Source organism: Artemia sp. Qi Xiang Cuo, chromosome 18, assembly GCF_049724085.1.
Source record: "Artemia sp. Qi Xiang Cuo chromosome 18, ASM4972408v1, whole genome shotgun sequence".
Taxonomy (NCBI): Eukaryota; Metazoa; Arthropoda; class Branchiopoda; order Anostraca; family Artemiidae; genus Artemia; species Artemia sp. Qi Xiang Cuo.
Window position 1 is genome coordinate 25953007 of NC_142811.1, and position 17045 is coordinate 25970051.

The following is a 17045-nucleotide window of genomic DNA, read 5'->3' on the forward strand; positions in this document are numbered from 1 at the left end:
CGAACGGTTTTTATCATCCATGAGTCACAATAACTGAAATTTCATGTTGCAGCCAAAACCGGAATCCGTACTTATCCCAACACTATTATTGTTGAAAATAAAGAAAAGTCCTTTGAATCAATCCACAACACTTTGCTGTGCTTGGCATCGCAATCAGTCAACTGATCATCAGAATTGAGTAGCAAAATGTATTTCATTTCATCAGAGATCACATCAATGATTCGGTCAAAAATATCTCCTGGTATCCATATTCCCTTGAAACCAGGGTGGCTTCCACTTGCTATTGCTAGCTCCTTAAAAATAAGGTGCACTTAGCTGTATTGTAAAAGCGTGCGCAAACCAGTTCTCTAAACCATTCAAGATTGCTTCCACGAGAGCTGTTGCGTGTTTGATAGAGCAGTTTTGTTTCATGTCAATCAGTTTCTTTCTTAGTGCAATCGGCATGGCAACAGCGTTCCCAGAAAACAGTTCTTGTCCCCCTGTAGTATGACAAGTACCCTGGTGACAGGCTCAGTTATCTTGGCATATTCCTCAAGAAACCCAAGTTCAATTGTTGTCAACTTTGGTAGGTTTAGTTTGGTGCAAACCTGCCATATCTGTTCCCGCACTTCGACAATCCTTTCCACAGCGTCATGTCGAGAACTCCAACGAGTTGCATTGAGAACAATCAGCTGATTTGACACTATATTTTGGGCTTTATCAGAGGCTTTTGAGCTTTGCCTCTTCGCATTCCACAGTGCTTGATACTTCCCCGTTGAAGCATGGTACAGTTTTTTTACGGCACATTTGAAATGGCTGTTCAACTACCTTTACCAGAAACAAGATTCAGGGTATGTGGCTTGCACAACGCAAGTGAGGGGGTAAGCAATATTCACTTCCAGATTTTTCTGTTTCATCTGACTTTTCTGTCTGCAATTCAAGCTAATTTCTGACTGAAACGATTACTGAGGTGTCAATTTTACTTTTAGAATCTCCATTATCATCATTTCTATTGGGCATGGTGTCAGTGGGGCTGACTGGGTATGCAAATTTCCTGAAATCTTTCTTAAGATTACTGCCATTGTCTGTCACAGTTTTTACAATTTGTGTGGACAGAGATCACATGTGTCCTGAATCTTGTTAAGATGATTGGCACAAGAAGAATAATCATGTGTCCTTCTGAATCTTTGACAAGCTGACCCTCGGCTAAGGCCATAGCTTAGCGAGTGTGTAGTAACTCCAATGTAGCTTTTATGATTTGCGATCCATATATCTGCTGTAGCGCAAACATAATCCAAGTCAGCAAATTCCGGCTTCAGATTTGTCATCGTCTCTTGGAACCGCTGGTCTATACAAGTAGACAGGGTGTCTCAACGAATGAATCTTGCATAAAGAGCCAAGTCTTGCACAGGGTTTTTGAAAGCTTGTTTCTCCACAGTCACAAGAGGCCGCATTTCTTTAATTGTGCAGTCTCAGAAAGTTGCCTTGAGCTTTTTATGACACAAAAATTATACTTTTCAGTTTAATTTTAGTACACTTAGTACTCAGTCCAGTTTAGTTAAAACACTAAAATGTTTTCCTTACTTCAAAAGAGTGAATACTACCAATGATGACCAATGAAAAATTTTGCCTTGGCTACTGAACTTTTGTTGTTTTTATATATTAAATAGAAAAACTTTCCGAAAAATAAATTTTTCAAAGAAAAGTAAAGCCCATTTTAAACTTGAGCTCAGCAGCTACAACTACCTTTTAAAATTCAAACTAAAACGACCAAAAACTGCTATTAAAGAATAAATGAAACCCAAAACGAACAGAAATTAAATAAACAATCATAGCAACAAACATACAACAAGTAATAATATAAATGAATAAATACATCTTAAAACGAGCAATGCTTATATTGAATATGAATATCAAGCTTAAGACGAAAAAAAATATTTCCTATTGAAGTATAAATGAAACTTAAAACGAACAGAAATTAAATAAACAATCAATACAAACAAACATACAGTAGATATTAATGTAAATTAATAAATAAATCTTAAAATGAGTGAAACTTAAATTGAATATACAAATCAAGCATGAAACAAACAAAATTCACTGCAAACAAGAGTTTGGGTATCACCTCCTTTTCTCACTGTAAAAGTCTAAAGTCTACTGCGTCATTCGGGCTTTACGGAAAACGAATTTTATTACAAATATTTTCCTTTGTACTTAATATTGAAAATAAACATTAAAATTATAGCAACACGTTGAACTGATGAGCTTTCAGCAATTAATATCATTATACATGAAATATTCAGTTTAATTTATTAGCTCTTTTTAAAGTTGTTCCTGGTATTTCCTTTTCACATCCAATAAAGGAATAAATGCTTTTTGATTGTGTTTGGCATTCTTCTTGACATTTCCCCAAGGTTTGACCTTAACGCTGCAGGCTTTTTTTTTTATTTATAGGATCAAACATGCAATATTTTCTTGATAAAAAAAAAACTTATATGTTAACAATAGGCAACTTGTAAAGCTTACAGCCCTTGCACCAGAGGCTGAGGGGTTGTGAACCATAGTTATTTAATTATGGCATAGTTATTTAACCTTTGAACTGTTTGAAATAAAATGACCGTCTGCAAACTTAGATCGGATGTATTTTGGAAAAAAAAAGGGTGGGATGGAAACCCGCCGATCACTTCTAACTCTGAAAAAGTGCACTGGAAATTTAGATTTCCAATCGAATGAGCCCCCCCCCCCAAGTTCATACACGAATTCTTTCTACAAAAACCTTATGTGTTAGCAATGAGGAACTAGCTTAACTTACAACCCTTGCCCCAGATGGTGCTGGTGGGGTTGTTAACCCCAAAGGCATGGTTATTTGATCTTTAGACTATTTTGAACAAAATGTTTTTATTTTGATCGGACGTATTTGGGGGGGGGGGGGAAATGTCGGTTAAGAGGGAAAGGCTGATTGTCCTCTGATTTCCTTGATTCTTCAAAATTGAACTTGAACTTTAATTTCCAATCGAATGAGCCTCCTTCAAAGTTTTTTACGACCATCCCTTCTATAAAACCTTCAATTTTAACTATTGGTAACTTGCAATAACGTACAGATGGCTGATAGAGGTGTATCAACAATTTTTTTTGGGACGGCTTAGTGTATCAAGATGAAACTTCTGGGGCACCTACCTGCTACTACTGCTATTAATACTGCTGCTACTACTGTTGCTACTACTACTAATTCAACACTATTATTACTACTACTGCTTCTACTATGGTCTCTACACTATTAAGGCTATGCATATCAAGTTGAAAATTTGACAGAGTGGGGTATTTGAGGGGGAACTTGAACTAAATCAAAATACACTATGTGCATGCAGATTTTCAAAATGGTGCATCTCAAAAAGGGATTTGTGCATTAAGTTGGAACTTTCAGAGAGTGCTTAAAGGGAAAGTAAATTCACCAAAAGGAAATATGTGCACACTCAGGCCTGGATTTACCACTAGGTCCCTAGGCCCGGACCTAGGGGCACATAATGCCAGGGGGAGTAATAAATTATCACTGAGTAATTTTTTCCTTACAAAAACTGGACTGATGTGATTTATCGTCGCCAGGTGTACTCTGCCGCCACGCTGCCTATTCACAGAAAAGTGACTTTAAAACAGCACAGGAATTCCATTGTCACATATAAACTATCAGGTGTCTCCCAAGAATGGTAGCTGAGAGTTCAGTATTACCCCTCTCTTTCATCACTTTTCGCTCATCAGTTGTGTTCTGTTAATTGCTTCTATTAGCCCTTTCTGCTCATCAGTTGTGTTCTGTTAATTGCTTCCATTAGCTCCGAATTTTTGGGAATAACCTCGAGAATCTTGCAAAAACGGAGCGGCAAACACGCTTGGTTCTTAAGCGTCAAAGCTTTAAATCCGGCCCTGTGCACGCTACTGCTATTACTATTTTAATTACATTTACTACTACTGCTGCTACAACAACTACTACTACTACTAGTTCGACTGCTACTTCTATTGCAACCACTTGTAAGCTAAAAGTATTAAGATGAAAATTAAGGAACTTCATGAACATATAGGTTATCAAAAGGATATATCGGCAATGGGATAGCAACAGCTAATTGTATTAAGTTGAAGCTTCTAGAACTTGATGAGAGGAATTTTCAGCTGACCAAAAGGCAATATATTAATGCTACTGCTGCTACTAGCACTTGTGCTATTATTATTAATACTACTACTGATACTATTACTGGAACTACCATTACAGCTGTACCTAATGGTAATGAACGGTATGAAGGTGGAATTTTCAGGGAATATTGACGGTGGAAGGTGGACTGAATCACATCGCACCGTCTGTTTACAGGTTGTCAAAAGGGCCCATCAGCAATATCCTAGGGACAGTTTGGTGTGTTGAAAAAAATGTTCTTAAGGTGAAGCTGTCAATGAATATTTCGGCGGATATTGAACTGAATCAAATTGACTATAATTATGCACATTCTCAAAAGGGTTACACAGCAATATCTCAAGAACGGCTTCCATTAATAAGTTAGACCTTTCAGGATAAGTTGTGGGTGGGGGACTTCGAACTAATGAAAAGTTCAAAGTTTGCAATAAAACCAAAATAAACACTTTATCGGGCCTTGCTTTTGGCGATAGCCCCAATCCTGAAAGTTTCATTCAATTTATAGGGTTTAGGGGCTACACTGATGAGTAATACAAGTTAGAAACCGCAAAAGAAGCGAGAAATAGATTTTGAGCTTTTAATCAGCCTTAGTTCAAACTTATTTTTAGGTCTTGACTTAGGTTCAGGATTTGATTTAAATGAGGGTTGGGTTAAAGGAGGTTTGAGTTAAGTGGGGGTTTATTAGAACGGGGGTTCAGCATGTAACTCTATAGCCCCTTTTTTCCCCAAAACCCCCATGTTTTCTATGATCGTTTGTTTTAACTCTGTTCGTTTTGGGGTTTCTTTTTTCTTGTAGTAATTTCTGATCATTTTAGGTTTGACTTATTATAGGAATTTATTTATGCTAGTCTTTGGTTTAGTATGGCTCTTTACTTTTCTTTGAGAATCTTTTTGATTAATTTAAAGAAAGCGCAACCAAAATCGACTTTTTTGTTATCTAAATTCTCAAAGTTCCGATATTTTCATTAATTCTCAAAGTTCGGAGATTTTTATTACTCAACGTTCAGGAAAGACCTGATTCATCTAAGAAAAAAAAAAAAAAAATCAAACCAAAAGTTTCCAAACACAAAGAGAAAGTAGCTTTTGTGTTGGCTCCACTGAACCAGGTAATTAACCTTTTTTAAACCAAAGGATAACCAACTACGAGCGTAGAAAATACCACAAAATAAAAACAACTAAAAAAGCAAAGTGGTAAAAAATATTACAGTATGTAGACAGTGAGAGCTACCGTTTACCCCCCCCCGTGAAAAAAATCCCTTGAAGAAAATACCCCGCGGAAAATAACACCTCACGGAAAACACCCCCCCAGAAAATACTTACCCGTGAAAAATCCCCCCCCCAAAAAAAAAAAAAAACTTCTTGTAGTTGGTTAGTCTCCAATCATTTTCGGCTTATAAAAAAAGATTAGAAATGTCTGGGGATTATCAAACAATTTCTTCCTCCATCCTCCTGTCGTCTCTCCTTTAGAGCTAATTCTGTATTTATTTGAAGGCTCAATAAGAGCTGAGATGTTTCAGCATCAAAATGCACTCTTTGAGGTATCTCCCTTTCTACATAGCTACAAAACAATCAGATTCAGAAGTTTGTAGAATTTTCTACATTGTAGAAGTTTCAGTTCCTTATTAAGTTTTTTTATTTATTTGTCTATTGCTTACAGATAGAATTTGTCATTTGGAAACATACAGAAAGTTTTTGCGTGGGGGTTTTCTGGAGGATTTTTCATGAGAAGAAGGTATTTGTACGGAGAAGGGGGGGGGGCAAGATTCACACATAAATTCCTCTTTTCCACTTCCCTTTGAACTTCTCAATTAAACTAAAAAATAACGCGACTCAAAGAAGATTTTTAAATTTTGAAAACCATAATTTCCGCGAGACAAGTATTTTTCAGGTGAGGGGTTTCTGTGTGTGGAGGGGAAGTATTCCGCGGGGGAGAGGGGTAAACGCTTAGACCCACTGAAAGTGACAGGGTGAAGGGAACCCCCATTAATAGACATAAAACAGAGAAATATATCTGGATTTAAGAGTTCATGACGTCCGATTTCGTTTGTTTTTGTGACAAAAAAATAAAGCATTTTTATAAAATCCATCTTGACAGTAATTTATATAAAGACTTAAAAAACAAACAATTCCAACAAGATTGAACATGTAAAGATTCTAACTTGTGTTTTACTCAATGTAAGTACGGTGGTTGAGTTGCACGAGGGTTCAGTTACACGAGGGTTCAGTTGCACGGTGGCTCAGTTGCACGGTTGTTCGGTTGCAGGGTGTTTCAGCTGCAAGATGGTTCAGTTGCACGGTGGTTCATTTGCACGGTGGTTCAGTTGCACAGTGGTTCAGTTGCACGGTGGTTCAGTTACACGATGGTTCAGTTGCACGGTGGTTCAGTTATATGGTGGTTCAGTTACACGGGGGTTTAGTTAAATGGGACTGAGTTGCACGGGGGTTTAGTAACACGAGGGTTCAGTTGCACGGTGGTTTAGTTGCACAGTGGTTCAGTTGCACGGTGGTTCAGTTGCACGGTGCTTCAGGTGCACGGTGGTTCAGTTGCAAGGTGGTTCAGGTACAGTGGTTCAGTTGCTTGGGGTTCAGTTACACGGCGGTTCAGTTACAATGGAACCGAAAACGAATTATATTGCAAACACTTTCTTTTGCAGTTCTTACACCATTGAAAATAAAAATAAAATTACAATGAAATAAAATCTTGAACTGATAGATCTTCCAACAATTAATATAATTATATATCAAATATTCAATTTGATTTTGTTTACATTTTCCAAGACTGTTCAAGACGCAGATAGTTTTCAGTAAAGCACCAATGACGCAGTTGGTTTTAGACTTTTACTGTGAGATAAGGAGGTGATACCCGAACTCTTGTTTGTAGTGATTTGTGTTCTGCATATTCAGCTTAAGTTTCACTCGTTTTAAGATTTATTTATTAATTTACATTAGTATCTATTGTATGTTTGTTTGCATTGATTGTTTATTTAATTTCTGTTCGTTTTAAGTTTCATTTATACTTCAATAAGAAAATATTTTATTTCGTTTTAAGCTTGATTTTCTTATTCAATTAAGCATTACTCGCTTTAAGATCTATTTATTCATTTATATTATTACTTGTTGTATGTTTTTTGCTAATTGTTTATTGTTTATTTAATTTCTCTTCTTTTTGGGTTCATTTATTCTTTAATAGTAATTTCTGGTCGTGTTGTGTTTGAATTTTAAAAGGTATTTGTTTCTACTGAGCTTAAGTTTAAAATTGGATTTACTTTTCTTTTAAAAACTTATTTTTCGGAAAGTTTTTTTTTAGTTAATTTTTCTTCGTTTTTGATTACAAAAAGTTTCAAGTTTTTTAAAATTCCTTATTTGAAAATCAAACTTAAAAAAAAAATCAAATGTTCATCAAAGTATCAAAACTGGGATCAAAGTAACAATATCAAAGTGAAAAAATGGGTTTGTGGCTATCTCAAAATTTTTATCGGATAGGCTTGGGGAAAAAGGGCGTTTGGGGGGGGGGGGGGGTAATCAACCTTCGGTCTCTTTTGGCTCTTTAAAAGTGAACTAGAACTTTCTATTTCAATCAAATGAACCCTCTCTGAAGTTTATGCGAGCATCCCTTCTATAAGAACCATATATATCCCCAGGGTATAACTTACAACACCTGTCCCTGGGCCCTGGGGGTTGTGTCGACACCGGAGTTTTAATATCTGATGGTTGAATTGTTTTTAACAAAATGGTCATCTCAAATTTTAATCGGATGGGTTTATCCATCCGATAAACCCAAAGGCGTGGACGGCGGGAGGAGCTAGTTGCCCTCCGATATTTTTTCACTCTAGGAAAATGAACTACAGCTTATAATTTCCATTCAAATGAACCCTGTCTGAAGTTTATACGAGCAGCCCTTTCATAAGAACCACATACGGCCCCAGGACATAACTTACAATGCCTGCCCCCGGGCTCTGGGAGGATTTGTCGACACCTGAGTTTTTTCATCTTACCTTTGAACTATTTTGAAAAAATGGCTCTCTCAAAGTTCTTATCGGATGGGTTCGAGGAAAATATGGCGTGCAGAGGGGGAAAATACGGCGTGCAACTTAGAACGCCTTCCCCCGGGCTCTTGGGGGTTGTGTCGACACAGGAGTTTTTCTTATCTGACCTTTGCACTATTTTTAAACCAATGGCCATACGTAAAGGAGTTTTTGTTATATGATCTTTGAACTTTTTTTTAACAAAATGGCTACCTCAAATTTTTTGTCAGATGTATTTGGGGAAAAAGGGCTCGGGGGGGGGGGGGGGGGTTAGTTGCCCTCCGATCACTTTTGACTCTTAAAAAGGGCACTAGAACTCTCGGTTTCCAATCAAATGAGCCCCCTTTGAAGTTTATACGACGACACCTTCTATATGAAGTGTCTCTAGGGAAAAAAAAATAAATGGATTGTGAGGGGAGGCTAGCTTCCCTTCAATCACTTTTGCTTCTTAAAAACTGAATTACAACTTTCAATTTCCAATTAAATGAGCTCTCTATGAAGTTTATACGAGCATACCTTCCATAACAACCATATAAACCCCTAGGGCATAACTTACAACGCTTACCCCCGGGCCCTGGGGGGCTGTGTCGAAACCGGAGTTTTTTATTATCTGAACTTTGGACTATTTTTAACAAAATGTCTATCTCAAAATTTTTACCTGATCCATTTAGGGTGTGGAGGGGGGAGGGGCTACTTGCCCTCCGATCTCTTTTGATTCTTAAAAAGTGAACAAGAAATTTCAATTTCCAATCAAATGAGCCCTCTCTGATGTTTATACGAGCCTCCCTTCCATAAGAACTATATATGCCACTAGATTATTACTCATAACGCCTGCTTCCGGGCCCTGGAGGGTTGCATCAACACAGGAATTTTTCTTATCTGACCTTTGAACTATTTTTAATAAAATAGCTATTATAAAATTTTATCGGATGGGCTTGGGGAAAAAGGATGTGTGTGGGGGGGACTAGTTGCCCACGGATCTCTTTTGACTCTTAAAAATTGAACCAAAACTTTCAATTTCCAATCAAATGAGCCATCTCTGAAGTTTATACGAGCATCCCTTTCATAAGAACCATATATGCCCCCAGGACAAAACTTAAAACGCCAATTCCTCAGGCCCTTGGGGGAGTTTTTGTTATCTAATTTTTTAACAATTTCCAAAAAAACTGGCTATCTCAAAATTTGTAGTGGATGGGTTTGGGGACAAAAAAGCGTGGGGGAGACTAGTTGCCCTAAACTCTCTTGACTTTAAAAATTGAACTAGAACTTTCAATTTCCAATTAAATGAGCCCTCTATGAAGCTTATACGAGTATCCCTTTCATAAGAACAATACATGCCCTTAGGGCATAACTTAGAACGCCTTCCCCTGGACTCTGGGGGGTTATATTGGCACCAGAGTTTGTCTTATCCGACCTTTGAACTATTTTTAACAAAATGCATATCTTAAAATTTTCATCAGATGGGTTTGGAAAAAGAAGGCATGGGGGGGGGGGGGGGCGAGCTGCCCTCGGATCTCGTTTGACTATTAAAAAGTGAGCTTCAACTTTCAATTTCCAACAAAATGAGGCCTCTCTGAAGTTTATACGAGCATCCCTTTCATAAGAACCTTATATGCCCCAGGGCATAACTTACAACGCCTGCCCCCGGGCCCTAGGGGGTTGTGACGACACCTGAGTTTTTGTTATCTGACTTTTGAGCAATTTTTTTGGAGAAAAAGAGGCGTGGGGGGGGTATTTGCCCTTCTATCTTTTTTGACTCTAAAAACTGAACTAGAAATTTCTATTTCCAGTCAAATGAGCCCTTTCTGAAGTCTTTACGAGCATCCCTTCCATTAGAACCATATGTTCCCCCAGGGCATAACTAACAACGCATGCCCTCGGGCCCTGAGGGGTTGTGTCGATACTGGAGTTTTCGTTTTATTGTCTTATAACTATTATTAAAAAAAAGGCTCTCTAAAAGTTCTTATCGGCTGTGTTTTAGGAAAAAAGGGCGTGGAAGGGGGGGGGGGGGTTAGATGCCCGCCAATCTCTTTTGTCTCTTAAAAAGTGAACTAGAACTTTCAATTTCCAATCAAATGAGCCCTCTTTGAAGTTAATACGAGCATCCCTTTCATAAGAACCATATATGCCCCAGGGCATAACTTAGAACGCCTTCCCCTGGGCCCTGGGGGGTTGTGTCGACACCAGAATTTTTGTTATGTGATCTTTGAATTATTTTTAACAAAATAGCTTTCTTAAAATTTTTATTGGATGCATTTGGGAAAAAAAGGTTGGGAGGGGGGGGGTGGAAGCTGGTTACAATATCTTTTTACGCTTAAAAAGTGAACTAGAAATTTCAATTTCCAATCAAATAAGCCCTCTCTGAAGTTTATACGAGCATTCCTTCCATAAGAACCCTTTATGTCCCGAGGGCATAACTTATAACTCTTGCCCTGAAGGCTGTGGGGAGGGGGGATGCTCTGCTAAAACACATGATTTCCAGAACTTTCAACTACGTTGAACAAAATGGCTATATAAAAATTTTGATTGGATGTGTTTGGGGAAATGGTGGGCGTGGAAGGGGTTTTAGTTGCCTTCCAATCATTTTCTACTATTAAAAAGGAAACTAGCCATTTAGATTTCCAATCGAATGAACCCTTTCTGAAGTTTCTACGACAACGCTTTTTATAAAAAACCGTATATGCTCCCAGGGCATAACTTACAACCCTTGCCCTGAGGGCTGTGGGGGGGGGGGGTGTTATCCTTATAGACCTAATTCCCTGAATTTTCAACTATGTTGAACAAAATGACTATCTCAAAATTATTTTTGGATGTGACTGGGGTAAAAACGGGCGTGAGAGGGGAGTTAGTTTTCAATCACTTTCACTATTAAAAAGGGCACTAGCCCTTTGAATTTACAATTGAATGAGTCCTTTTTGAAGTTTCTATGACAAAATTTTCTATAAAAACCTTATATGCCCCCAGGGCATAACTTACAACTCTTGCTCTGAGGGCTCTGGGGAGTTTCCTCCTCAAAAACATAATTTATATTTGGAAATAAACTACGCTGAACAAAATGACTATCTCAAAATTTTGATTGAATGTGTTTGGGGAACTGGTGGGCGTGGAAGGGGCGTTAATTGCCTTCCAATCACTTTTGACCCTTAAAAAGGGCACTAGAACTCTTGATTTCCAATCGAATGAGCCATCTTTGAAATTTCTACGACGACCCCTTCCAGATGAAGTGCTTCTGGGAAAAACAAATAACAAATAATAAAACATTGGAGCCGTATGGCCTTTACTATAGGCAACGCTATAGCGTTGCCTCTGATACCTACTCTAAAAATATAGCTGGCCTCCAGTACAATGTTCCTAAGGGTCTTCTTCTAAATCGAGATCTTAAAAAGCTAACTGTACAAAATGCAGTCCAGAAAAACAGCGAATACTCACAAAAACTGTGTTTGTTAGACCAAAGTATTTAGGACTATTGGGAAAAGTTAATTTGTATTTAAATACATAAAAAATAATCAAATACGTATTTCAATTACTTGATTTAATTCGTAATTAAATATATACTTAAATACTTCAAAAAGTAATTAAATACGTATTTAAATACTTGCAAATAATTACTCCCGCAACACTGGGCAGCATATACGAAAATTCATCATTTTAATCTTCTGATCCGGGAAGGTAAACTCGACCTAGTGTACGACATGACTTAACAATTTTTTACATTTTCAAAAAAGCTACTGGGTAATTCTGGGCAATTCAAAAAAGCTTCAAAGTAATTCTGAATGTGTTTTTATAAGCAGCATGCAATTGATTATTTCGCAGTTGCCAATAATGAGATTTGTCTCCAACGAAGCATCAAGCCAATCCTGCATCCTTTTAGCTTTTCATAAGCACACAACGAGAAAAGTATCCAACAAGCATATTTTATAATTCTTCTGCTTCGAGGGTAATAGATAACACTTCCATTATCTTCCAGCTAGTGCTCACTAGTTAGAGAACAGTATTCCGTCAACCGCATTCATACTAGCGTTGCCACCCTGGTAATTTATCACAATTTCTAAAAATTTTCATATTGCCAAAAAACAGAAATCACTGGTTCAGCACAGAACTCACTAGAATATTGAAAAAAATCACTATTCCAAAAATCACTTAGATACAGTGACTTTTTTCACCGGATGGCAACCCTGATTCATAAACATGAAAAGTCTCAAAGATTAATGTTTGAAAATATTAGCGAAAAATAGGATATTGATTAGATTTCCAGCGAAAGCATCCTCAAATAGTGTTTATGATGGCCCTATTGGATGTTTAGCGTGCGGTGGTCACCACTTTTAAAGGCGAAAATGGCGCAAAGAGTTGCTATGCCACTTACTGGAGGGGGAGATCCCTCGTCGGCCCCAAATTAGTGGGATTTCCGCGGTTACTCCAACGGTTCCGTACTAACGTGATCGGATGGTCTATGGCCACATTTAAAGTCAAAGTTTACCGATAAGACTTCTAACTATCTCTTTTAGACTCGACCTAAGCTGAAAAGTTAAAAGAGTACACAGTAAAAAAAGCTTACTGTAATCACTACACGTTGTATAAAAGAACTGATTTCAAAAAGGACTCTTTCTCCCAGCCCGCTAGCCGCGAGCTGCGACAGGGGTTACGATGGTGGTAAATTAATCTTTCCAGCCAATCCTAGGACTTACTAATTTACTGGTCAACCTCCCTAACTGCGCAATTTCTTACCTCGTGGTCTATTAAACACGTACACAATTAAGAGGACCCAAAATGGCGTCACAAAATAAAAGAAAAATTAATATTTATTACTCGGGGAAGGAAAATAATTAAGGGGTTAAAAGGAATGAATCTGGGAAGGACATTTATCTGAACAAACTGGGACCAAGGGTTCCAACACCTCCCTCCAACCTCCCCAACTCCAACTCCAACCTCCCTAACTGCGCAATTTCTTACCTCGTGGTCTATTAAACACGTACGCAATTAAGAGGACCCAAAATGGCGTCACAAAATAAAAGGAAAATTAATATTCATTACTCGGGGAAGGAAAATAATTAAGGGGCCAAAAGAAATGAATCTGGGAGGGACATTTATCTGAACAACATGGGACCAAGGGTTCCAACAGGCCCATTCACAATGAAATTAACTAAAACCGAGATTTAGCTAGCACTAATATGACCGGTTCCTTTGTAACTGAACTCCCGTATAACTGAACTCCATGCAACTGAACCCCTGTAACTGAGCCCCTGTGCAACTGAACCATCGTACAACTGAACCACGATGCAATTGAACCACCGTACAACTGAACCCCCGTGTAACTGAACCCCCCGTGCAACTGAACCCTCGTGCTACTGCAGCCTCATACAAGTACGCCCCCTGTAACTGAACCCCCATGTAACTGAACCCCCGTGCAAGTGAAATACCGTACAACTGAACCACAGTTCAACTGAACCCTCGTGTAACTGAACCCTCAGTACTATGTTACCTTATACTTTGCTTAGACATATAGGAATTACCATGTTATTTGCTTAGACATATAGGAAATACCATGTTATTCTATAGAAGCTATAGGAAGACTTTTCTATAGAAGCTTTACACCTTTTCAAAGAGATTCAGAGCTCCCTCACATTCCGGGCCAACCAGATATGTTTCTAGGCCAACCAGACATGGTCTTATACTTTTGAGGACTTGTCTTTCACTTTGATGAAGGACAAGTTTTTCTGACGCAGTTACCTCTCCGATGTGGTCTGTATAATACACAAGTAACGTTTGAAAAGTATTGTCAATTTAAACAAGTTTTTCTGACACAATTTACAGACTAGATTTCTAGTTCATATATTTTTTTGATAACTTGATAGGTGATTTGAATAAAAGGAATTCAAATATTTTGTCTATGAAATAGAAGCTAACTCAATTTGCAAAAAGGTATTCCATTAGCACAACTCTGATCTGATTGAATTGTCGCCGACAATGAGATTTAATCACTGCTAAGCCTATTGTTATTGCGAGAGAGTTACCCAATTTACAGCTTAGTGTTACCTGACATAGTTCCAAATACGAACATTTTGAAAAGTAGACAAAAAATCGGACGTTATAATCAGAATTATTTGATTAACATTTAAAAAGGGGTAATGAAATATATGATCTGTATAATACACAAGTGATGTTTGACAAGTATTGTCAATTTAAAATAGGATCTATTCATTTTTTCTTTACATAGTGTTCTTTCAATTGAAAGCGAGGATTTCTGTTAAATAAATAATTCTTATATTTTTTCCGTTCAATTGAAAACGAGGACTTCTGTTACATAGATAATTGTTATATCTTTTAAAATAGATTTACAGGGTTTGAGGGGCTCATTCGTGTTATTTCGTGTGATTTTTTCTTTACATGGTGTTCGTTCAAAAAGCGAGGATTTCTGTTAAATAAATAATTCTTATATTTTTTCAGTTCAATTGAAAACGATGATTTCTTCTAAAGAATTTATTGCTAGAGATGTTAAAATAGCCGTACATGGTTTGAGGGGGTCTATCGTTTATGTCCTGCTGATTTTTTCATCACACAGGGGTCGTACAAAAAGCAAAGAGTTCTTGTCAATAAATTATTCTTATATTTTTTTCAAACCCACTGATAGTAATGATTTCTTTTAAATATATAAGTTTTAGAGATTCTAACATAGCTTTACAGGGTTTGAGGGACTCCGTCATTTTTTTCCTTGTGTTTTTCTTTACATGGTGTTCGTTCGAAAAGCAAGGATATATGTTAAATAAATAATTATTATATTTTTTCCGTTCAATTTAAATCGAGGATTTCTGTTAAATGAATAATTGTTATAACTTTTAAAATAGCTTTACGGGGTTTGAGGGGCTCTGTCGTGTTATTCCGTGTGATTTTTTCTTTACATGGTGTTAGTTCAAAAAGCGAGGATTTCTGTTAAATAAATAATTCTTATAATTTTTCCATCCAATTGAAAGCAAGGATTTCTGTTAAATAAATAATTGTTATACCTTTTAAAATAGCTTTAAGGGGTTTGAGGAACTCTCTCGTTTTATTCCGTGTGATTTTTTCTTTACATGGTGTTCGTTCAAAAAGCGAGGATTTCTGTTAAATAAATAATTCTTATATTTTTTCCGTTCAATTGAAAGCAAGGATTTCTGTTAAATAAATAATTGTTATACCTTTTAAAATATCTTTACGGTGTTTGAGTTTCTCTGTCGTTTTATTCCGTGTGATTTTTTCTTTTCTTTGTGTTCGTTCAAAAAGCGAGGATTTCTGTTAAATAAATAATTGTTATATTTTTTCCGTTCAATTGAAAGCGAGGATTTCTGTTAAATAAATAATTGTTATACCTTATAAAATTGCTTTACGGGGTTTGAGGGGCTCTGTCGTTTTTTTACGTGTGATTTTTTGTTTACATAGAGTTCGTTCAAAAAGCGAGGATTTCTGTTAAATAAATAATTGTTATACCTTTAAAAATATCTTTACGGGGTTTGAGGGACTCTGTCGTGTTATTATGTGTGATTTTTTATTTAAATGGTGTTAGTTCAAAAAGCGAGGATTTCTGTTAAATAAATAATTCTTATATTTTTTTCCGTTCAATTGAAAGCGAGGATTTCTGTTAAATAAATAATTGTCATACCATTTAAAATAGCTTTACGGTGTTTGAAATAGATACCGAGAGTTCAATGACTCTTCCCCGCAATGACTTCCAAGGGTTTTATGACTCCTCCCCACAATGAATTCAGATGGTTTTAGGGCTCATCCCCCATTGCCATAACTCCATTCATCCTTGAGCGAAGGTATAAAAGTTTGATGAAGTATTTTTCTACTTAACAACTACATTAATAACTTCCAAGATGATAGAACTGTATGACACAGAATTTATCAGTTTGAAAAAATCATCTTGTGGTGTTATATTTGAATGTGCATTTTTATTATTGTCTATGGAACTCGAAGAAATTGACTGTTATCATTGGCTAGTGAACTATAACATGTTTGAGTATGATAAAAGCTTGTGGAGTTCTACATTACGTCATATCAACAGACTAGGATTCTATGATAGAGTGATTACACCACTTAATAATGCGGGTCAGGAACTGAGAAATGTTCAGGAGGAAGTCAGTGAAATTTGCAGCTTTTTCGGGGTTGAAGCGCTCTACGTAAAGGGCAATGTACTTGTGGATGTTTAAGAGTGAACTCTAAGTATTATTTTTATGTAAACATTTGTTGTTGTTTTTTTTTTCTCAAAAAAAAAATATGTTAATACATTTAATCAATAAAAATATTTAATCGTAACCCGTACTTGTTATTCAAAATATTTATATTGTAAGCAAGTAAAAAACTCTTTCATGAAGTCACCTCTTGGATACACAATGCAGAAACTTCATTTAAGAAACTATGAAAAAATTGTAAGTAAGTAAATAACAAATTCGTTCTTGAAGTCACCTCTTTGATGCACAATACAGAAATTTCATTAAAGAAATTATGAAAAAATTGTAAGTAAGTAGCAAATTCTTTCTTGAATTAACCTGCTGGATAAACAAAAAGACATTTCGTTCAAGAAATTATGACAAAATTCTAAGTAAGTAACAAACTCTTAATTGTTTTCACGACTTATATATACGATGTAGAAATTTAATTCAAGAAATTATGAAAAAATTCTCAGTAAGTAACAATTTCTTTCTTGAAGCCAACTCTTAGATACACAATACGGAAATTTCATTCAAGAAATTATGAAAATTTTTTTAAGTAAGTAACAAACTCTTTATTGATTTCACCTCTTGGATATACAGTACCGGTACTTCATTCAAGAAACTATGAAAAAATTGTAAGTAAGTAACAAATTCTTTCTTGAAGTCACCTCTTGGATA